The 21,794-nt window shown below is 46.8% G+C and overlaps 1 long non-coding RNA gene across 1 annotated transcript; it reads left to right on the top strand.

Annotated features, from left to right (window-relative positions):
- The first annotated feature begins 8,646 nt into the window (after positions 1-8,646).
- Positions 8,647-14,729, top strand: LOC142831971 (uncharacterized). Its single transcript, XR_012907092.1, has 3 exons — positions 8,647-8,812; positions 12,679-12,864; positions 13,655-14,729. It is a non-coding gene; the product is annotated as an uncharacterized LOC142831971 (long non-coding RNA).
- Positions 14,730-21,794: the final 7,065 nt, after the last annotated feature.

Below are 21,794 nucleotides of genomic sequence, written 5' to 3'. Positions count from 1 at the left end.
TTTTCCATCTTAGGAGGACTCCTTTCCTAAAGGCTCCATTTGGCCTACAGATGTGAATTCCTCTGACCTGGCCAGGCTCTGAGAGTATTCAACCCTCACCCCCACAGACCACCTCCTCAGGGGAAACTCACAGATTCTCAAATAGCTTTGTTCTCATTCCTGGGGTTCCTTTCCTCTCCCTAACTGCCCCACAGCTGGGAACACCACCTGTTTGTCCCAGATTCAGAGAACTTTGGTTTCCCTTTTTTCCCAGGGCCTCCACTTTCAGTCTGTCAGTGCTCAGAGGCTGGATCTGTGCGCTCCCTGGCCAGCCCTAGACCCTCTCTCCAGTTACTAGCCTACCTTCTTCCATTCTTCCCTCGCAATGTGTTTTCCAGATCCACCAGGCATTTTAGAAGTAAGTGAAGAAGCTGAACCCAGTAGTACACATCTATGATCCCAACATTTTGGGAGCCGAGACAAGAAAATCTTGAGTTCAAGGCCAGCCTGGGTCACACAGTCAAACCCTGGTGCTGGATTCAACCCCTGGCACCCATAAATACAGAAACAAGAAAATTCACATGGCTTCCCTACATAAAGTCCTAACAAGGTCCAACATGATCTAGCCCAGCCCCTGCTGAGCTCTCTGACATCATCTTGGGCCTTTCTTCCTTTTTTTAATTGAAATCAGAATGTCCCAGCACCTTCAAAGGTCAGCAACTTTTGGTTCCTTATCGTTCTCTCCCACTCTGACGGAGTCTGCCTGTTCCCTCAAACCAGAGAATGTGCTCTGCCTCCTACTCATCTTGTGGCTTCCTCCTCCAGAGTTCCCCTCTCTGAGCAGAATTCACAGATTTGTGAATAGACTGTGTGGAAAGGAATCCAGGCACTTCCCGTTTCCTCCTTGGTAAGACAAAGAAGATGGCGATGGGGTGGCAAGCACTTTTTATTCACTCGGTCATCCCCCCAGAACCAAATCGCATGTTCCACAGTCGCCTTTTAACAACTGATGGTGGTGTCTCTCTACGGAGTGTTCTTTTTTCCCTTCCGTTTTGTTTTCACGCAGTGTTCTCCTATGTGCTATTAAAGGCTGCTGTTTTATTGCTGTGATCAAACACCTTAGCCATGGGGAGCATTTAATCCATCTCACGTGTCCAGGTAGCACAGTGAGGGAAGTCAGGCAGGAACCTAGAGGCAGGAACTGAAACAGAGGCCATGGAGGAGTGCTGCCTACAGGATGGCTCCTCGTGGCTTGCTCATCCTGTTTTTTTTTTTACAGACCCCAGGACCACCAGCCCAGGTATGGCACTGTCCACAGAAAGCTGGTCCCTGACACATCAAACATCAATCAAGAAAATGCACCACAGGCATGACCACAAGCCAATCTAATTGAGAAATTTCTTCTGTTGAGGCTCCCTTTTCCAAAATGACTCTTGCTTGTGTCAAATTCACATAAGACTGATCCACACAAGAGGATTAGCTTAGCAAATTCTTGGTGAACAGGGGAAGGCAAGAACTGGAAATCGAACACAAGACTTTGAACATGCTAAGCACACATTCCACCACTGATCTACACCTCCAACTCTACATTATTGTCTCTCAGGAGCTGGAGAGATGGCTCAGGGGTTAAGAGCACAGGATACTCTTCCAGAGGTCCTGAGTTCAATTCCCAGCAACCACATGGTGGCTCACAACCATCTGTAATGAGATCTGGTGCCCTCTTCTGGCCTGCAGGTACAAACACAAGCAGAATACTGTGTACATAATACATAAATAAATCTTAAAAAAGAAAAGAATATTGTCTCTTAGGCGGGAGGGAAAGGCAGGAGGATCTCTGTGAGTTTGAGACCAGCCAGGTCTACAGAGTGAGTTCCAGGACAGCCAAGACTACCCAGAGAAACTGTCTCAAAAAAAAAAAAAAAGAAAAAAGAAAAGAAAGAAAAGAATATTGTTCTTTCCATCTGTGTTCTCTCAGCTGCTGGCATATTATTATTTCACCAGTAATGTCAACATAAATGATGTTTTCGAGACAGGGTTTCTCTGTAGCTTTGGGGCCTGTCCTGGAACTAGCTCTTGTAGACCAGGCTGGCCTTGAACTCAGAGATCCACCTGTCTCTGCCTCCCGAGTGTTGGGATTAAAGGCGTGCACCACCATCCAGCTAAACTTCACTACTTTATTTCTATGTCTTCCTAAACACTTCAGCATTTTTTTTAATTTAGCTTTTTTTTCCCCAGTAACTCAAGTCCTTTCTTACACTAGACAAGAGCTCCTCCACAGAGCTACACCCTCAGCTCATCATTAGCTGTTTGCTTCCATTTTAAAACACAGTGTAGGAGCCTGGAGAGACGGCTCCGTGGCTAAGAGCACTGGCTGCTCTCCCAGGAGTCCTGGGTTCAGTTTCCAGCACCATGGTGGGAGCCATCTACAGCTAGAGTTTCATGGGATCAAATTTTTGTCTGCAGATGTACATGCAGACAAAACACCCATACACATAAAATAAACAAGTCTAAAAAAATCCACAATGTAATCATATATATATATTTTTAATTTCTATTTTTATTTTATGTACATGGGTGCTTTGTATTTTTGTGCACCACTTGGGTACCTAGAGTCTGCAGAGGCCAGAAGAGGGCATTGAGTACCCTGGAACTAGAGATGCAAGCAGCTATGAGCTGCTATGTGGGTGCTAAGAATCGAACTTAGATCCTCTGGAATAGCAGCAGGTACTTTTAATATTGAGCCATCTCTACAGCCCCCAATGTAATCTTTTTGATGTGTGCGTGTGCACACACACGCACACACACGTGCACGTACTTCATCCAAGGAGTATTGTAGTACTCACCTGCAGTTCCAGCTATTCCAAAAGCTGAAGTGGGGGCGTCCCTTGAATCCAGCAGATAGAGACCGGCCTCAGCAACTTAGTAAGACCCTCTGTCTACCTGTCTATTTATCACACACATACACAAACACACACAGACACTCCCACACACACTCTCACACACATACAGATACATGTGTGTGTGAGTGTCTCTGTGTGTGTGTGTGTGTGTGTTTTAGGCTCTAAGCAATATTATTCCCACACCCTTACAGCACACATGCCGTTTCTCCTGTTATCAACATCCTGTACCACAGTGGAACACTGGTTATGATCAATCAGCCTCTATTTATATCATTATCAGCCAGAGTTCGTGGTTCAGATCAGGGTCCACTCTTGGTGTTATTTAAACTTTCTATGTTTGAACAAACAGATAATGACATATGGGTTCTATCAATACTGTACAGGGCAATTTCAGTTCCCTTAAAAGTAATATACTTGAGGGTTGGAGAGACTGACTCAGTGATTAAGAGTACTGAGTGCTCTTCCAGAGGACCTGGGTTTGAAACCCAGCATCCACAGGGAAGCTCACAACCATCTCTAACTTCAGTTCCAAGGAATCTGATACCCTCTTCTGGTTTTGAGGGCGCCAGGCACACACATGGTATGACGATGTACAGACATACAGGCAAAACACCCAAAACCATAAAAATGAATTAGTTAATGAATTATTTTTTTTTAAATACACTCATTTGGGACTGGTTAGATGGCTCAGAGGTTAAGAGCACTGTCTGCTCTTTCAGAGGTCCTGAGTTCAATTCCCAGCAACCACATGGTGGCTCACAACCATCTGTAAGCTGCCCCTGTCCGGTCGTCCGACTGCAGTGATGCAAACTGTAACGAATATTCCCACTGAAGGACGGTTTGGTTGCTTCGAAGTTCCAGCAAGGTGAATGGAGCTGCTCTGGCAGTAAACAGGTGAAACCCGGTAAAAACCTGGCAAACCAGGCTTCTGTATGAACATAGTTTTCAGAGCATGTAGGTTATAAATACCAGCAAGTGGCATTGCTGGATTGTTCAGTCACATTATGTTTGGTTTTGTTAAGAAACTGCTGAGCAGGGCTGGAGAGACAGTTCAGGGGTTAAGTGTCCCTACTGCTCTCCCAGAGGATTGAAGTTCTGTTCCCAGCACCCACATCAGGTGTAACTGCAGCTCCAGAGGATCCTATGGCTCAGGCCTCTGAGCCTTTGCAAGCTTGCTCCCATGCGCACGCTCTCTCTCTCTCTCTCTCTCTCTCTCTCTCTCTCTCTCTCTCTCTCTCTCTCTCTCTCACACACACACACACACACACACACACACAATTTTTTAAGAAGATAGCTATGGAGACACACACCTTTAATCCTAGCACTTCTTGGGAGACAGACAGATCTCTGTGAGTTCGAGGCCAGCCTGATCTACATGGTGAGATCCAGGAGGTTACATAATGAGACCCTGTCTCAGGAAAAAAAAAAAAGACTTCTGGCTCACCACAGCTGCTGTACTGTTCTGTATTCCCACTATATTCCCACCAGCCATTCCATGCGCTCAGTTTGCCCTATCCTTACCCGCATTGAACGCTGTCGATTCTACTAGTGTGCAGTGGCTTCTTATCGATGTCCTAATGCGCAGTCCCCAAAGGACCCGTGACAAGGGAAACCTTTCCGTGTCTATTGTGATCTGCATATGGAGTCTGTTCAGCTCTTTGTGATGGCTTGTCCTTTTAGTTCAGTTTGAATTTTATCCTTTTTTTTTTCCAAGTCAGGGTCTCACTGTGTAACATTGAGTTGCTGGGACTTGATCTGTAGACCAGGCTGACCTCAAACTCACAGAGAACTGCCCGCCTCTGCCTCTGGAGTGCTGGGATTAAAGGTGTGCACCATGATACCTGGCTTACGTTTATCTTATTGTGTGTGTGTGAGAGCATGCGTGTGTGGACACAGGCATCCCCGGAGCAAGTGTGAAGGTCGAAGGCCAACCTCTGGAGCTGGCTCTTTCCTTCCCCCGGACTCCAGAAATCAAGCTCACGTGGTCAGGCTTGCACAGCAAGCACTTTTGCCCACTGAGTCATCCCACTGTCCCCTACTTATTTATCTTTGAGATAGAGTCTCTAGGACACAGGCTGGCCTTGAACTCCTGACCTTCCTGTTAGGCTCCAACTATTTGCCACCGTACTTTGTTTTCAACCATTTATTTATTTAGAAATAGAATCTCACTCTGCATAGCAGGCTCACCTTGCACCCAAGCCTCTCAAAGGATAAAATTATAGGCATGTAACCTTTTGCCCATTTTTATTTTATTTATTGTTGCTGTATACCTATACAATAATAATTGTGCTGTATTGTTTTGAGACAGGATTTGTCTAGGTCATCCAGAGTGGCTTGAGACCACCGTCCTCCCTCAACCTCCCAAGTGCTCGGGTTATAGGCTTGCACCGCCATACCCAGATTCTCGATAGCCTTACCATGATGAGATGCCAGAGATGCCTTTCCTAGAAAAAGCCTTCTGCTTTCGTTCACAGCTCCCTTTTCCCTGAGAAATATAGGATATTTCTCTCTCTTTTCTTTTTTTTAATATTTATTTATTTATTATGTATACAATATTCTGTCTGTGTGTATGCCTGAAGGCCAGAAGAGGTCACCAGACCTCATTATAGATGGTTGTGAGCCACCATGTGGTTGCTGGGAATTGAACTCAGGACCTTTGGAAGAGCAGGCCATGCTCTTAACCACTGAGCCATCTCTCCAGCCTGGATATTCCTCTCTTTAAAGGTTTTCTTGCCTCCAGAATCAAGCAGGGCTCACAGTGACTCACAGAGACTGAAGCAGCCACCACGGAGCTTGCAAGGGTCTGCACCAGGCCCTGTGCATATATTCTTGGGTTCTTTAGCTTGGAGTTTTTGTTGGACTCCTAACTGGGTGTGGGGGTGTCTCTGATTCTTTTGCCTGACTTTTTTTGCCCCTTTTCCTCCTACTGGGTTACCTTGTCCAGAGTGATATGAATATGTCTGCCTAGTTTTGTTGCATCTTGTCATGCTGAGTTCAGGTGCTAACACTGGGAGGCCTGCTCTATTCTCAAGGGGAATGGGAGAGCAGTGAATCTAACGGAGAGCAGAGGTGCGGGGTGCTGGGAGGAGGGGAGGGAGGGGAGGCTGCAGCTGGGATGTATTGTATGAAAAAATATAATAAATTATTTTTTAATGTTTGTACGTATTTATTCATTTAGTGTGTGTATGGTGTGTGTTAGGTAGGAGAAGCCTACATGCCACAGCACGTGTGTGAAAGTCAGACACAACTTATAGGAATCTGTTCTTTCCTTCCACCACATAGGTCTTGGGCATCGAGCTGGTCATCGGGTGGGTGGCAGGAGCCTTTACCCACTGACCCATTTCAAGGCCTAGTATTCCTGTCTTAGAGACCCTCTTACTCCTAGGATTCCTTTCTTACTCTTCCTAATAAAGCTATGTTCACTACACTTTTGTAAGAAATTAAAAGGTGTAGGTATATAGATAAACATTTATTGATAATAAACCACACAAAAAATTATCTTTTAAGAGAGGGTCTTTCCCTGGAAAGCCTAGAACTAATTATATAGTTCAGGCTAGCCTCAGACTTTTGGCAATCCCCTTGCCTCAGCCTCCACAGTGCTGGGTTCATGGTTACGGGCCTAAGAAATTCATTTTAGGGCTGGAGAGATGACTCAGTAGTTAAGAGTACTGGCTACTCATCCAGAGGACTTGGATCCAATTCCAAGCACTTCATGGTAACATACAACTGTCTGTAACTCCAGTTCCGAGGAACCTGATGCTTTCTCTGGCCTCTCCAGGAACCAGGCAGGCACATGTGCACAGACATGCATATAAGCAAAACACCCGTAAATAATAAAGGCGCAACAATGAAGCAGCAGAGTCGGACCGTGGGACCAGCCTCTCCTCTCTCTCTCTGCCCAGACTCCGGTGTCATAGCACTCCTGTCTCAATATGCCACCTTCCTTACAGATTGATTTATTTATGAGTAGATTTATCTTTATCGTGTTGATTGATGCTCACTGTCAGCTAGGCAGATGTTGAAGCTCCTCAGAAACACTTGTAAGGATGTTTCCAGGAGGATTAACTGATGGGGAAAGACCCAGCTTGAATGCTGGTGGCACCAACTCTCAGGCTGAGATCCCAAAACTGAGTAAAAAGGAGAAAGCCAGCAGGTACCAGCATTCATCTCTCCCTGTTTCCTGACCGCGTGTGGGTGTGACCAACCGCCTCTGCTCCTGCTGCTATGCGGGCACCTCCCGCCCGTGCTGCTGTGGGGGCACCTCCGGCTCCTGCTGCTGTGGGGGCACCTCACCCTCCTGCTGCTGTGCGGGCACCTAACGCCCGTGCTGCTGTGGGGGCGCCCGTGCTGCTGTGGGGGCACCTCCGGCTCCTGCTGCTGTGGGGGCACCTCACCCTCCTGCTGCTGTGACTTCCTCTCCTTGATAAACTTTTCTTTCTCTGTAGCCTTGGAGCCTGTGCTGGAACTCGCCCTGTAGACCACACTCTTCTCGAACTCACAGAGATCCACCTGCCTCTGCCCTCCCAAGTGCTGGGATTAAAGGCGTGTGCCACCACCACCAGACTTAACCTCATCCTTTCTTAAACAATGAGCCAAATTGGGCAGGTAGTGCATGCTCTAATCCCAGCACTCGAGAGGCAAGAGGATCTCTGTGAGTTCAAGGCCTGCCTGGTCTACAGCGTGAGACGCTCTCTCAAAAATTAAACAAACAAAAAAGTCAGCCAAAATAAATCCTTCCCTAAGTTGGTTCTTGTGTAGTATTATAATCACAGCAAAGAGAAAAGGAATGAAACCATTTACATATTTACTTACAGGTCACACGCACTTTCCCCCTCTCTTACTTATGTTGCAGATAATGTGTGACCCATTCCTGCAACCTCTGTCCAGGGGACCAGTGATGGTGGTTAATCTTTATTGTCAACTGGGCTGGATTTAGAATCAACTAGCAGATGTGTCTGGGAAAGTCTCCCAGAGAGAATACAAAGTGAAATAGGAAAAAGGAGAAAGCCAGTTGTGTGTTGACAGCAGCTTTTCTCAATTTCCTGTCTGCTGTAAGGTGGCAACTCTCCTCCACATCCACTCCTCACATCCACTCCAGCCCCACCACCATGATGTCTGCCCAAGCAGATGGGGCCTGGCACCCGGAACTTGATACTCTGAAGTTGTGAGACAAACAAATCTTTCCGCTGTTGCACTGTTTCTGGTCATAGCATCCTTGTCCCTCTCCTCCTCCTCCCCCTCCTCCTCCTCCTCCTCCTCCTCCTCCTCCTCCTCCTCCTCCTCCTTCTTCTTCTCTCTCTCTCTCTCTCTCTCTCTCTCTCTCTCTCTCTCTCTCTCTCTCACACACACACACACACACTACTCTTCAGGACATGATGGTCGCCAGAGTCGTTCAACATGGGTTTGTGACCCACCAGTACTTCTCACCACCTTCGCCTCCCCCCAGAACCCAGAATTTCCTATCTTCCTTCTGTAATGTTTTCAAATTGCTGGTCCTTGCACAATTCTCTTGCTGCAATATCTGCTTACTTCCGGTTTCAGCTGGCTTGTGGGTTTTGCTTACTCCTTCTGTCATACGTCATTCAGTTTGGGACCACCCTATCCACTGGCAGTCTCACAGGAAGACATAACACAAATGAAGATCCAATTGGCTGGCCAGTCGTCACCCGATCAGGGTACCACTGTTGGGCAGAGCTCTCACCTCAAGTGACCTCAATGTTTCTGGCTTTGTGTATGACTTAATCAACAGTCAGCCAGCCATGATAATGTTCATTGTTTGCTTCAGCTATCAGCTGGAAAGAGGGAAGGAAGATCAACTGAGGAGTTGCTTCCACCAGATGGCTTAGGAGCATGTCTATGGGGCGTTATCTGTATTGCTGGTTGGTGGGAGTGGTGCCAGTCTCCGGAAGGTGGGCCTAGACCGCATAAGAAAGGTGAGCTTGGAAATAAGCAGAATTCCTCCCTGGTTTCAGCGCCTGACTAAAATTTTTGCTTTGGTTTTTCTTGAGAATTGGCTATAAAGTATAAGACAAAGTAAACACTCTCCGCCTCAAGTGGCTTTGGTCATGATGTTTCCCATAGCCACGGAAAGCAAACTAGACAGTGGCCGGTACACTGGGGAGGTACGGGGTCCTGAATTCCAGGTCAGCATGGGCTACATGGGATCCTGTTTCTATTAGAGAGAGGGAGAGAGAGAGCGCTGTGTGAACAAACTTTATCTTTAAGAAACTGAATTAGGCCGGGCAGTGGTGGCGCACGCCTTTAATCCCAACACTCGGGAGGCAAAGGCAAATGGATCTCTGTGAGTTCGAGACCAGCCTGGTCTATAAGAGCTAGTTCCAGGACAGGCTCCAAAGCTACAGAGAAACCCTGTCTCGAAAAACAAAAAACAAAAACAAAAGAAACTGAATTACATTAGTAGGGTGTTAGTGGAGATGGCATTTGATCTTTAGAGGATATTTTCGACAAAATCTCACCTCAAGAGGTGTATCTCAACCAAATATAAGTGAGTTCGAGGCCAGCCTAGTCTACAGAGCTAGTTCTAGGACAGGCTCTAAAGCCACACAGAGAAACCCTGTCTTGAAAAACCAAAAAAAAAAAAAAAAAAAGATAATGAAATATTTTAAGATGCATAGGAAAATGCATGTCTCAGAATAGTCTGTCTGTCTGTCTGTCTGTCTCTCTCTCTCTTTTTTGTTTTTTGAGACAGGGTTTTTCTGTGTAACAGCTCTGACTGTCCTGGAACTCACTCTGTAGACCAGGCTGGACTTGAACTCACAGAGATCCATCTGCCTCTGCCTCCCAAGTGCTGGAATTAAAGGTGTGTGCCACCACTGCCCGGCTCAGAATTGATTTTTTTTAAAGATTTATTTATTTATTATGTATACAACATTCTGCCTCTGTGTATGCTCCCATGCCAGAGGAGGGCGCCAGACCTCATTACAGATGGTTGTGAGCCACCATGTGGTTGCTGGGAATTGAACTCAGGACCTCTGGAAGAGCAGGCAGTGCTCTTAACCGCTGAGCCATCTCTCCAGCCCCTCAGAATTGATTTTTTAATGTTTAAAGACTTTCTAATGCTCTGACTTAATGTCATGAAATCCTTATAACCAACTGGCGGTCCACAACACCATATCTCTTCTTCTCAACTGATATGCTACAAGAAACCAAATCTCTATGGCCAGCATTTCAGCTTGTGATAGTTTGTGGATCAGTAGCCCCTATGATTGATTTAGGATATCACTTTGGCTCCTGATATTAGACACTGAAGTGAGCAGCATCTCAAACAGTAAAGGGGTTTCATTCCTTTTCTTCCTGTGGTTAACACTTCCTGTGGTTAACCTTCCTAAAAGGGTCTCACTAGCCGGGCGGTGGTGGCGCATGCCTTTAATCTCAGCACTCGGGAGGCAGAGGCAGGCAGATCTCTGTGAGTTCGAGGCCAGCCTGGTCTAGAAGAGCTAGTTCCAGGACAAGAACCAAAAAAAAAAAAAAAAAAAAAGCTACAGAGAAACCCTGTCTCGAAAAATAAAAAAAAAAAGAAAGTGTCTCACTTTGTAGATCAAGCCGGCCTCGAACTCATGGAGTCTACCTGCCTTCTGAGTATTGGGATTAAAGGCACGAACTTCAGATTCTTCCTTTAATGGGAGCTGTACTCTCGGCTACAGCAGTGAGTGATAGAAAAGAGACCTTGGCATTTGGAGTCTGAGGGCTTAGAGCAGTTGGATTGGAGAGGGGAATGCTATCACTGTAACACTTGGATTGGAGAGGGGTATGCTATCACCATAATAGTTGGATTGGAAAGGGGAATGTTATCACCATAACACTTGAATTGGAGAGGGGAATGATATCACCGTAACACTTCCACCTTAGCATCCACCTGCTGCTGGCCTTGGTTCCAGATATTGAGGAAGCTGTCCCAGAGCCCTGTCACCAAAGGCAGGCTGCTAACAATCACCTCCAAGCAGCTCACATAGCTGTGTTTAGCTGAGACAACTTCCCTGTCAGTGCTGAGTGTATCTCAGACAGGCAGTTGAAGGTTGACATTTCTGTACCTAGTGAAAGATACACATCACGTCTACTCCCTAATTATTTATTCATTTCTTTATTTTTGGTTTGGGGGTGCTCATTTTTGTTTTTCGGGGATTGTTGTTTTGTTTTGTTTTGTTTGAATCAGAGTATCTCTTTGTAATCCTGGCTGATCTGGAGCTTGCTAATGTAGATGAAGCTGGCCTCAAACTTAAAAAGACCCTCCTGACTATGACGCCTGAATATTGGGATTAAAGGCATGCACCACTGGACTGGAGAGTTAAAGAGCCATTAACAGTGGTTAAGGGCTCTTAGTGTTCTTGCAAAAGAACCAGGTTTGATTCCCAGAACCCACACGGAGACTCACGTATGTCGTCATTGGAGTAAAGTCATGAGATTCTGGTCTCCATGGAAGTTGGACAGCCTGTAAGTAGTATCACTGGGAAAGAAAGAGATGTCCCTGACATCAGACCCATGGTCCTGTAAAGGTCTATGGGCTCATCTCCTCTTGGACATCCCCACTGCTTGCCTGAAGCATCACGAGAACCTGAAACAGTTTGGTCTTGGGGGCATGAAAGGCAGGTTGATGACATCTCCAGTATGTCCAATAAATGTTCTTGTCTGCTGGCTGCTCTTGATGCCTACAGAGCATTTCAGGTTTGCAGACCTAGTGACAATCAGATTGTCATCTACAAACTGACGTCAGCATGACCTGCCAGCTCACAACTCAGATGCACAGTTTTCTTCATGCTTTTCAGATTGCACGTGGAACAGATATTATCGAGGAGCAGATATATTATCCAGGCCACCCCAAGCCATGCAATTCCCAGTACGTGCCCAGGAGGACGCGGAGGAATGACACAACCTTGTTTGTAGTGTCACTGTCCCAGATGATGACTTTCCTAACCTGGGGGATGCTGACTAGGAGCCTGGAGTCTGTGCCCCCATCCAGGGCACGAATCTTGGTCAGGGACCCCTCGGTGTGCTCCTGATGGACACACGGGTTCTTCCCACAGAGCCATGGTGTTTGTGACATTTACACAAGGGAGATGAGTTGGTTTTGCTTTGCAAGCGTCTTTGATTTGGTCCCTAAGTTCTTGGGCAGCTGTTCACACTAATTCATTGTCATGTCCACCTGGGATCTTTTCGTATTCTCCCATTTTTTAAAAATTAATTAATTTATTTATTGATTTATTTATTTTTTATTTATTTATTTTTATTTTTTTTTTTTTTTTTTGCTTTTTTAGAGACAGGGTTTCTCTGTGGTTTTGGAGCCTGTTCTGGAACTAGCTCTGTAGACCAGGCTGGTCTCAAACTCAGAGAGATCCGCCTTATTTATTTTATTTTATTTTATTTTATTTTATGTACATTGGTGTTCTGCCATGGGTGTTGGGTCCCCTGGAATTGGAGTTACAGACAATCCTTAGCTGCCATGTGGTTACTGGGAATTGAACCCAAGTCCTCTGGAAGAGCAGTCGGTGTTCTTAACCACTGGAACATCTCTCCAGCCCCCCCCCCCCATATTTTCCCCTTTTAAAAATTACATTTACTTGTTTGTTCTGCAGAGGGAGCTGGTGTGTGCTACTGCAAGCATGTGGGGGTCGGCAAACAACTTACGGGCGTCGGTTCTTTCTCTCTGTCTGAGTCTGGGGGATTGACCTCAGATCATCTGGCTTGGTGGCTGATGCCTTTACCCACTGAAAATCTCTCCTCCAGCCCAGAGCCCATGCTCTTAATTCAGAAGTGTTTCTGGTCTGCTCTTCCCGCTCACCAGGCCTGATGTGCCCATTGCTGATGGTCCTCATGGTGGCAGAGCTGGTAGCCTGCAGACAAAAGCCAGCGAAACGGCTTGCTTCTCAGAGCAGCTACTTCAGTGCCAGCCGACTGCCCTGGCCACGGAGCCCACCAGCTACTTCTACTGCCTTGGCCACCGAGCCCGCCACCACCTCCAGGCAGCAGGGTGAGCATGGTGGTCCCTCTTCTGGGGGTTATCTCTTGCTCACCAGACAGAAGGGGCAGGTTACCCACAGCTGTACCAGTGATTCTTCTCCTCAAGGCTGCCCAGGGTCCTTAGCTCTTGGGACTTTGTTGTTAAAGTAGCCCTAGGACTTAACGTCTACCGTTCTAGACAGGAAGGAAGAGCAGGTAAGGGCATGCTCGCTCCCTACAGCATACCACCAAAGTCCACCTTTTCCTGGCCATCCCTTAATCACAGGGACAGTTCAGTTGGAGGGAAAGCTGAAAAACGCAGTATGGTTGAGTGGCCATGGCCTGGACTAAAAGTCCATTGTTACACATGAACAAAAAATGGGCTGACTCAACTGGGCATGGTGGCAAAGAGGTAGGCAGAACTCTATGAGTTCAAGACCAGCCTGGTCTACATAGTAATTTCCAGGACAGCCGCACGTAGAAAGACTTTGTCAAAAAAAGAAAAGAAAGAAAAAAAGAAGGAAAGAGAGAGGGAGAGAGAGAAAGAAAAAAGAAGGAAAGAAAGAAAAAGGAGGAGTGGCTAACTCACCATCTCTGCCACATACTGGGCTAAGCACGTACATCTGCCTTGCTCGGCTATGGCAAGACCGTATGGGGAGACGAAATTTAGACGATTCCAAAGAGTATTTGTTGGATGTCTTCCCGTCATCCATTTATTCTACCTTCTTCCCTTGTAATACCTGATTTTATTGACGTCTTATATTCTGAAATAATCTCTAACTGTCTCAAGTTGATTGATGCGTTCTAACCCCTATCTGTAGTGGCCCAGAACAAACACAGGAGCCAGAGCTCAGCCAGACAAAGGTCTGCAGCAGTGGCTGGGAAAGAAGGCTCCGCTTCAGGAAAGCCACAGGAGAGCCCCTGGGAAGTGGCAACATCATGAGGTTGGAAGTGTAAGGGCCAATGGTGCCATCAATAGAAGACCCGGCTGAGGATGAAGCCGGCACTACAAAGAGCTGGCAGGGAATGTGGCACTGGGCACTTCGAACTTCCGGATTGTAGCAACCTTGGGTCACCATGATGAAATTCATGACAGAGGCTGTTTAAAGAGGGACTTATTTTGGCTCATGGTTTCAGAGGGTTCCAACCATCGTGTCACGACAACAGCGCTCTTGTCATTACAGCAGGCCTGGAACAGAGAAGACAGAAGTGAGGGTTGGATTGGTGACTCGGGCTTTAAGAGAGTGCTCGCCACTTTTCCAGACCTGAGTTGTTTTCAGCACTGGAGTGGTGACTCACAACCATCTGTAACTCTAGCTCCCAAGCTCCGGAGGACCAGCATCTTCTGACTTCTTCCTCGGGAGCGCACACAATGCACTTACTAATGTGCTTGCAAAACTCCCAGAGACATAAAACAAATCTAAGTTTTAAAAAATGAGTCTAGGTGGTGGCACAAGCTTTTAATGCCAGAACCGGAGAGGCAGAGGCAGGTAGAACTCTGAGTTCAAGGCCAGCCTGGTCTACAGAGTGAGTCCCAGGACAACCAGGTCTATCTACACAGAGAAACCCTGTCTCAAAAAAGGAGGAGGAGGAAGAAGGCTACGTGTGTGCCTGGTACTCAGGGAGACCAGAAAATAGTATTGGATCCCTGGAAACTGGATTTACAGAAGTTGTAAGATGCCACATGGGTGCTGAGAATCAAACCCAGGTCCTCTGGAAGAGCAGTCAGTGCTCTTAACCACTGAGCCGTCTCTCCACCCCCATGTCCAGTTCTTTTTTTATATAAATTCAAGCCATGGTTGCAAGGCAAGCACTTTACAAATAAGTTATCTCTTCAGTCCTTTAAATTAAAAATGTATATTATGTTCACTTATGTGTATGCATGTTTGCCTGTGTGTGTGTGTGTGTGTGTGTGTGTGTGTGTGTGTGTGTGTGTATGTGTTGTGTGTGCATGCCCAGTGCCTTCGGAGGTCAGAAGAGAGGGTCAGATTCTTTGGAACTGGTATTATGGATAGTTGTAATGCACCATGTGGGTGCTGGATACAGAACCCGGATCCTCTACGAGAGCTGATCAGCGCGTTCTTTCCAGCTAAGCCATCTCTCCAGCCCCCTTTTAAACATATTTTTTAAGGGAGAAATTAAAATCTAATTTTGTAACCGTGTTTATAAAAATCATTTAGGCTTATGACAAGACTTCCCCATTTGGAGAGTTTGACTTCACTATCTCTTGGTGAGTTAAGATCATTTCCCACAAGTGTAGGGAATACAGAGATGTCCCCAAATGCAAGCCTTCTCACTCCGGTAAACTCAGACCTGCACATAATAATTGGGTCACAGCTATTGGCTGTTGGTGTCGCTTTAGACACCACCCCTTTGTTTTGTGTCGCTTGCTTCCCAAGGCCTTGTGCATGCTCCGCAAGCCGTCTGCTAGTGAGCTATACTCCCAGCCCTCTAAGTAGCTTTTCTAATGTTGTGTAGGTCCAACCTTTTTGGATTTATTTGTTTGTTTTTCAGACAGTGTCTCTATGTAGCCCAAGTTGGCCATGTACTTGCTGTGTAGACCATGGTGGCCATGAACTTGCATCTAACCTCCTGCCTCTGCTTTTTAAGTGCTGGAATTACCTGTGCCCCTACACTTGGTTACATGCTGCTTTTAATTCAACTATTTTCTCCAGATGAGTCTTTCTTGTGATACATTAAGCCTTTCAATCTGCTACCAACCCAGGTAGACCCAAGCTCCACCATGTTCTTTCTTCGGGGAAGATGGCATACTGTTTTTTCTTGTTTGCTCTCAGCCTTTTCTTTGTGATACTATAGAACAGTGGTTCTCAACTGGGGCTCGCGACCCTTGGAGGTCAAATGGCTCTTTCACAGGGGTCACATACCAGATATCCCACATATCAGGCATTTACATTGTGATTCATAACAGTAGCAAAATTACAGTTATGAAGTAGCAACAAAAATAATGTTATGCTGAGGAACTGTATTAAAGGGTCACAACATTGGGAAGGTTGAGAACCAGTGCTGTAGAATAAATGCCAGATTTCACATGGGCTAGGCTGGCGCTGCACCACAGGCTCACAGACTCCAGTCTTTGGCACCTGCTGTCTCGTCAACCACCATTAAGGTGGGGGCAGGAACACTGCTTTGCTTTGCCGCTTCTTTGTTGTAAAGTTTTGGTTCTTTACCTCTAAACTTGAAATTTTCATGGCTTTGTCCTTCCTCATCCGCTTCTCCTTAGTCTCAAGCCTCTTCTTTGACCCTTCCATGTGAGTTTAGGTCTCTCCATTAATTTTTTAATTAATTAATTATTTTTTAATATTTATTTATTTATTATGTATACAATATTCTGTCTGTGTGCATACCTGCAGGCCAGAAGAGGGCACCAGATCCTATTACAGATGGTTGTGAGCCACCATGTGGTTGCTGGGAATTGAACTCAGGACCTTTGGAAGAGCAGGCAATGCTCTTAACCACTGAGCCATCTCTCCAGCGCCCTGATTAATTATTTTTATGTGCATTGTTGTTTTGCCTGTATGTGTGCCTCTTTGAGGGTGTCTGGTACCCTGGAACTGGAGTCACAGACAGTTGTGAGCTGCCACGTGGGTACTGGGAGTTGAACCTAGATCCTCGGGAAGAGCAGTCAGCGTGTTCTCAACCGCTGGGCCATCTCTCCAGCTCACACTTACGTCTCTTTGTATTATTAGTTTTTCATGAAGTTCATCCTTCTCCAAACAGAGCCTTTCACTTCAGCCTGTTCTTTCTTGCTCTCTCTTACCTCCAGAATTCTAGTACATTCACCAAATTGCTTTCTGAAAATTTCTTCCGAATCCTTCAGGAATTATTTTTTCCAGAGTTCACTTTTGGTTGTTTTGCTCTCTACTGTGTTTGAGGAAATGTTTCCAAATCTCGATAATGTTTTGTTAACACTTCATTAACGTTCTGTCATCCATAGAGAGTGGCTTGAGATAATAAGGCTGGCAGAGTGACTCGGTGGCTGAGCATTGCCTAACAGGCGTGAGAACTGGGTCTCTCTCTCTCTCTCTCTCTCTCTCTCTCTCTCTCTCTCTCTCTCTCTCACACACACACACACACACACACACACACACACACACACACATACACACACACACTAAAATTAATACCATGAGCTGAGCCTGGGGGTGCATGCCTTTAATCTCAGCACATGGGAGGGAGAGATAGGTAGATATCTGTGAGTTCCTGACCCGGCCAGCTTGTTCTACATAGTGAGACCGTGTCTTGAAAACAAGAAAAAGACCACCTAGGGGCCCCACTGTGTTGCTGCTACCCTTGATAGCTCTATTGTTTGAATTAGGCACCAAAATAACTAATATTTCAAACTAGTCATAACAGGTCCTAAGGCTGCATTCTGGTTCCTCGCTATGTTTCATAACTTCGGAAGTTAAGTGAGAAGCTATGACTAACTGCAGATACGTAGGTGACAGCTACTATGGACCCGCTGTTATCTGATAGTGTGAAATGACTTGGCTGTGGGTGATATTCCCTACTGAAGTAAGTCACAGGTCTTCCCATCAGGGCGAATAGTTTTCTCCGCTGATAGAGACAAACTTGTTAATGATTAAACCCCGCTTTGCAGCAACGTGGTTTGCCACCGGCAGGATTCTGCAGGAAGTAAATGAAGAACACTTTCTTCAAGGCTTGCTTTTTAAATGTTCTTTAAAGGAAACAAACTTCACATGGGAAATGTGTTCTATGTAAAGCATTTTATTTGTTTGAAAAAAAAAGAATTCGGGGCTGGAGATGACTCCGTGGGGAAGAACACTGGCAGCTCTCCCACAGGACCAGGGTTTAGTTCCCAGCACCCACAGGGCAGCTCACAACTGTTACTTTAGTTCCAGGGGATCTGACACCCTCATACAGACACGCAGGCAAAACACCAATGTACGCAAAATTAAAAAAAATTCAAGGCTGTACTTAGCTACATAGTAAATTAGTGGTCACTTTCTCCCCATGTGAGACCATGTCTCAAAAATAAACAAAACCAAACAAAGAAAAAAAAACCTGGACTGAAGAGATGGCTCAGTGGGTAACAGTCTTGCTGCGTAAGTGTCAGGACCTGAGTTCAAATCCCAGAACTCACAGAAAAGCCAGATGTGGCTTGTGCCCTGTGACCCCAGCACTCCTGTTGCAAGTGGGAAGTGAAGACAGGAGAGTCTTCAGAAGTCCGTGGGACAAGCTGGCCTGGTATATGCAGTGAAGAAACCCTGCCTCCTCAAGCAAGGCCAGCAATCAGGGCTGTCACCAGAGGTTGTCATTCGACCCCCACAAGTGTGCAGTGGCAACCTTGCATTCTTACACACACAGAGAGAAGAATTTTTTAGTGGAACAAAAACCCCTAGTGTTAATGACATATAAATATAAGTGTTTATTTCTCTCACACATATAAGGCTTGGCTAGAGGGTGACATATAGATTGGCATTCAACCAGAGATTTCTCCTTTAATCTTACACATTTTTTTTTTGATCAGTAGCTGGCCCAGAATGTTCCTCTGCTGACAATGATAGAGAAACATGGCGCCATAGAGTATTCCATTTTTTAAAAAAAGTTTAAGATTTATTTATGTTTAATGTGTATTGGTACTGAGATCTTGTTGGTTCTGCCCACATTCCATTTTACCCATGGAGGAAAGGTGTATTCTCTTCTAGCAGGGGGGACTACAAACTGGCGGATGGAAGGACATCGGTACAGGGAGGGCTGAAGACTTAGAGTGAGTAGTTCCCTTCTTACCGAACTCACAAGGCTCAGCATCTGAATAGAGCCCTCCGAGGAGGCTGCAGTGGGGACAGGCAGTCCAGGCACGGTGAGCATCTGTATAGAGTCCTCCGAGGAGGCTGCAGTGGGGACAGGCAGTCCAGGCACGGTGAGCATCTGTATAGAGCCCTCCGAGGAGGCTGCAGAGGGGACAGGCAGTCAGAGGTTTTTCAGAGACAGAGAGAGCGACTAAAGAGTGATCCACAGCATTTAAAAACAACTGTTGCTTCAGCTTTAAAATGTGCTCCAGAAGCACAAGAGAATGAAAAACTTTAAAGAAAAGGGAAATATATTTTTTAAAAAAAACTTAAGTTGATATAACAAGCAATGGTTTTGTGTGTTTTTTGTTTTGTTTTGTTTGCTTTTCAAGACAGGGTTTTACTACCCTGCTTGTCCTGCGCTTTTTGACCAGGCTGGCCTTGAACTCACAAAGATCTGCCTGCCTCTGCCTCCCAAGTGCTGGGATTAAAGGCGTGTGCCATCACCGCCCGGCAAGTAATAGTTTTAATGATGGTATTTTCATACATTCGTGTCTTTATACTTCATTCAAACTGATCCACTTCCCCCCTCATCTCTTTCTCTTTGGAAATTTTGTTTTGTTTTGCGTTTACTTTGAGACGAGATCTCACTACATAACCCTAACTGTGTGGGAGCTCACCACGTAGCTCAGGCTGGCCAAGAACTCACCATGTAGCTCAGATTGCCCTCAAGCTTGTAGGATCCCGGCCTCTCTCTCCTGGGTGCTGAAATCAGCAAGCGTTGTTACTTCTGGCCTTCCGCACTGGCACTCCTGTGAAAGCATTAAACGAGCCATCAGAAGCGATGGCCAATATCAGCGGCCGTGCAATTATTTATGAGTCAGAGGCAAACAGTTCGAACAGATGGGGAAAGTTCAAAGTGCTTTGCTTTTCCAGGCATCCTCTCCTTCAAGACAGAGCCTTCACTGCTGTTCTCTGCCCAGTCCCTCTGGCCCACAGAGAGCAGGGATTCTGCCGTTTATTTTTGACTGGCACCTCTTTCTCCCCATTCCCCACGTGTCTGTAGTGGTTTGGGCAGGAGACTCAACAGAGGCCCCCCCGACTAGACACCTCCTTCCCTGGGGCACTGTCAGCAGGTGCTCTGTGAGAACCTTAGGGCGCTGTCGGCAGGTGCTCTGTGAGGACCCAGGGTGTTTGCTGTAACCCTCATTTCTCTCTGACACAGAGCACTTGCTATCAAGTGCTACCAAGCTTCAAGGGTACGATCCGGGGCTTCGCCCGGAAACTGTGAATCCATACACTCTCCACCACTAGGTCCTAAGGAAGTACAGGCTTAAGGAATTTACGCAGCCAAAACGATTTCAGGGACTGGGGAGATGACTCAATAGTTAAGAGCACCGATTGCTCTTCTAGAGGACCCGGGTTCAATTCCCAGCACTCACATGGCTGCCAAGAGCCTTATGTAACTCCAGTTCCAGGGGCTCTGACACTTTCTTCTGACACTGCCTGAACATGGGATGCAGACATACATGCAGGCAAAACACTCATACATCAAATAAAAATAAATTTTAAAAAATGATTCCTTCACTGGGAATAGTGTGCCTGCCTATAATCCCAGCCCTCATGATGCTGAGGCAGGAGGATAGTGAGTTTGAGGCCAGTCTGATCCCCATAGTGCAACCTTGTTTCAAAAAGCCAAAATAAGATAGAAATAAATTTCTTATATTAGAGCTGACAGAAACATAACTCAAACCAGTTCACACCATTGAAGCATTCCAGGGACAACCAGACTTCTGACGAGGCCATGTGTCCAGGGACAACCAGACTTCTGACGAGGCCGTGTGTCCAGGTGTGACCAGACTTCTGACAAGGCCGTGTGTCCAGGGACAACCAGACTTCTGACGAGGCCGTGTGTCCAGGGACAACCAGACTTCTGACGAGGCCGTGTGTCCAGGGACAACCAGACTTCTGACGAGGCCGTGTGTCCAGGTGTGACCAGACTTCTGACGAGGCTGTGTGTCCAGGTGTGACCAGACTTCTGACGAGACTGTGTGTCCAGGGACAACCAGACTTCTGACGAGGCCGTGTGTCCAGGGACAACCAGACTTCTGACGAGGCCGTGTGTCCAGGGACAACCAGACTTCTGACGAGGCCGTGTGTCCAGGGACAACCAGACTTCTGACGAGGCCATGTGTCCAGGGACAACCAGACTTCTGACGAGGCCGTGTGTCCAGGTGTGACCAGACTTCTGACGAGGCTGTGTGTCCAGGGACAACCAGACTTCTGACGAGGCCGTGTGTCCAGGGACAACCAGACTTCTGACGAGTCTATGTGTCCAGGTGTGACCAGACTTCTGACGAGGCCGTGTGTCCAGGGACAACCAGACTTCTGACGAGGCTGTGTGTCCAGGTGTGACCAGACTTCTGACGAGGCTGTGTCCAGGGACAACCAGACTTCTGACGAGGCCATGTGTCCAGGGACAACCAGACTTCTGACGAGGCCGTGTGTCCAGGGACAACCAGACTTCTGACGAGTCTATGTGTCCAGGTGTGACCAGACTTCTGACGAGGCCGTGTGTCCAGGGACAACCAGACTTCTGACGAGTCTATGTGTCCAGGTGTGACCAGACTTCTGACGAGGCCGTGTGTCCAGGTGTGACCAGACTTCTGACGAGGCCATGTGTCCAGGTGTGACCAGACTTCTGACAAGGCCATGTGTCCAGGTGTGACCAGACTTCTGACGAGGCCATGTATCCAGGTGTGACCAGACTTCTGACGAGGCCATGTGTCCAGGTGTGACCAGACTTCTGACGAGGCCGTGTGTCCAGGGACGACCAGACTTCTGACGAGGCCATGTGTCCAGGTGTGACCAGACTTCTGACGAGGCCATGTGTCCAGGTGTGACCAGACTTCTGACGAGGCCGTGTGTCCAGGGACGACCAGACTTCTGACGAGGCCATGTGTCCAGGTGTGACCAGACTTCTGACAAGGCCGTGTGTCCAGGTGTGACCAGACTTCTGACAAGGCCGTGTGTCCAGGTGTGACCAGACTTCTGACAAGGCCGTGTGTCCAGGGACAACCAGACTTCTGACGAGGCTGTGTCCAGGGACAACCAGACATCTGACAAGGCCGTGTGTCCAGGGACAACCAGACATCTGACAAGGCTGTACATCCAGGTTTCAACAGTGTCA

The sequence above is a fragment of the Microtus pennsylvanicus genome, chromosome 11 (genome assembly GCF_037038515.1).
Source record: "Microtus pennsylvanicus isolate mMicPen1 chromosome 11, mMicPen1.hap1, whole genome shotgun sequence".
Classification (NCBI taxonomy): domain Eukaryota; kingdom Metazoa; phylum Chordata; class Mammalia; order Rodentia; family Cricetidae; genus Microtus; species Microtus pennsylvanicus.
The sequence above is the reverse complement of the archived record's forward strand: the minus strand, read 5'-3'. Positions and strand labels throughout refer to the sequence as shown.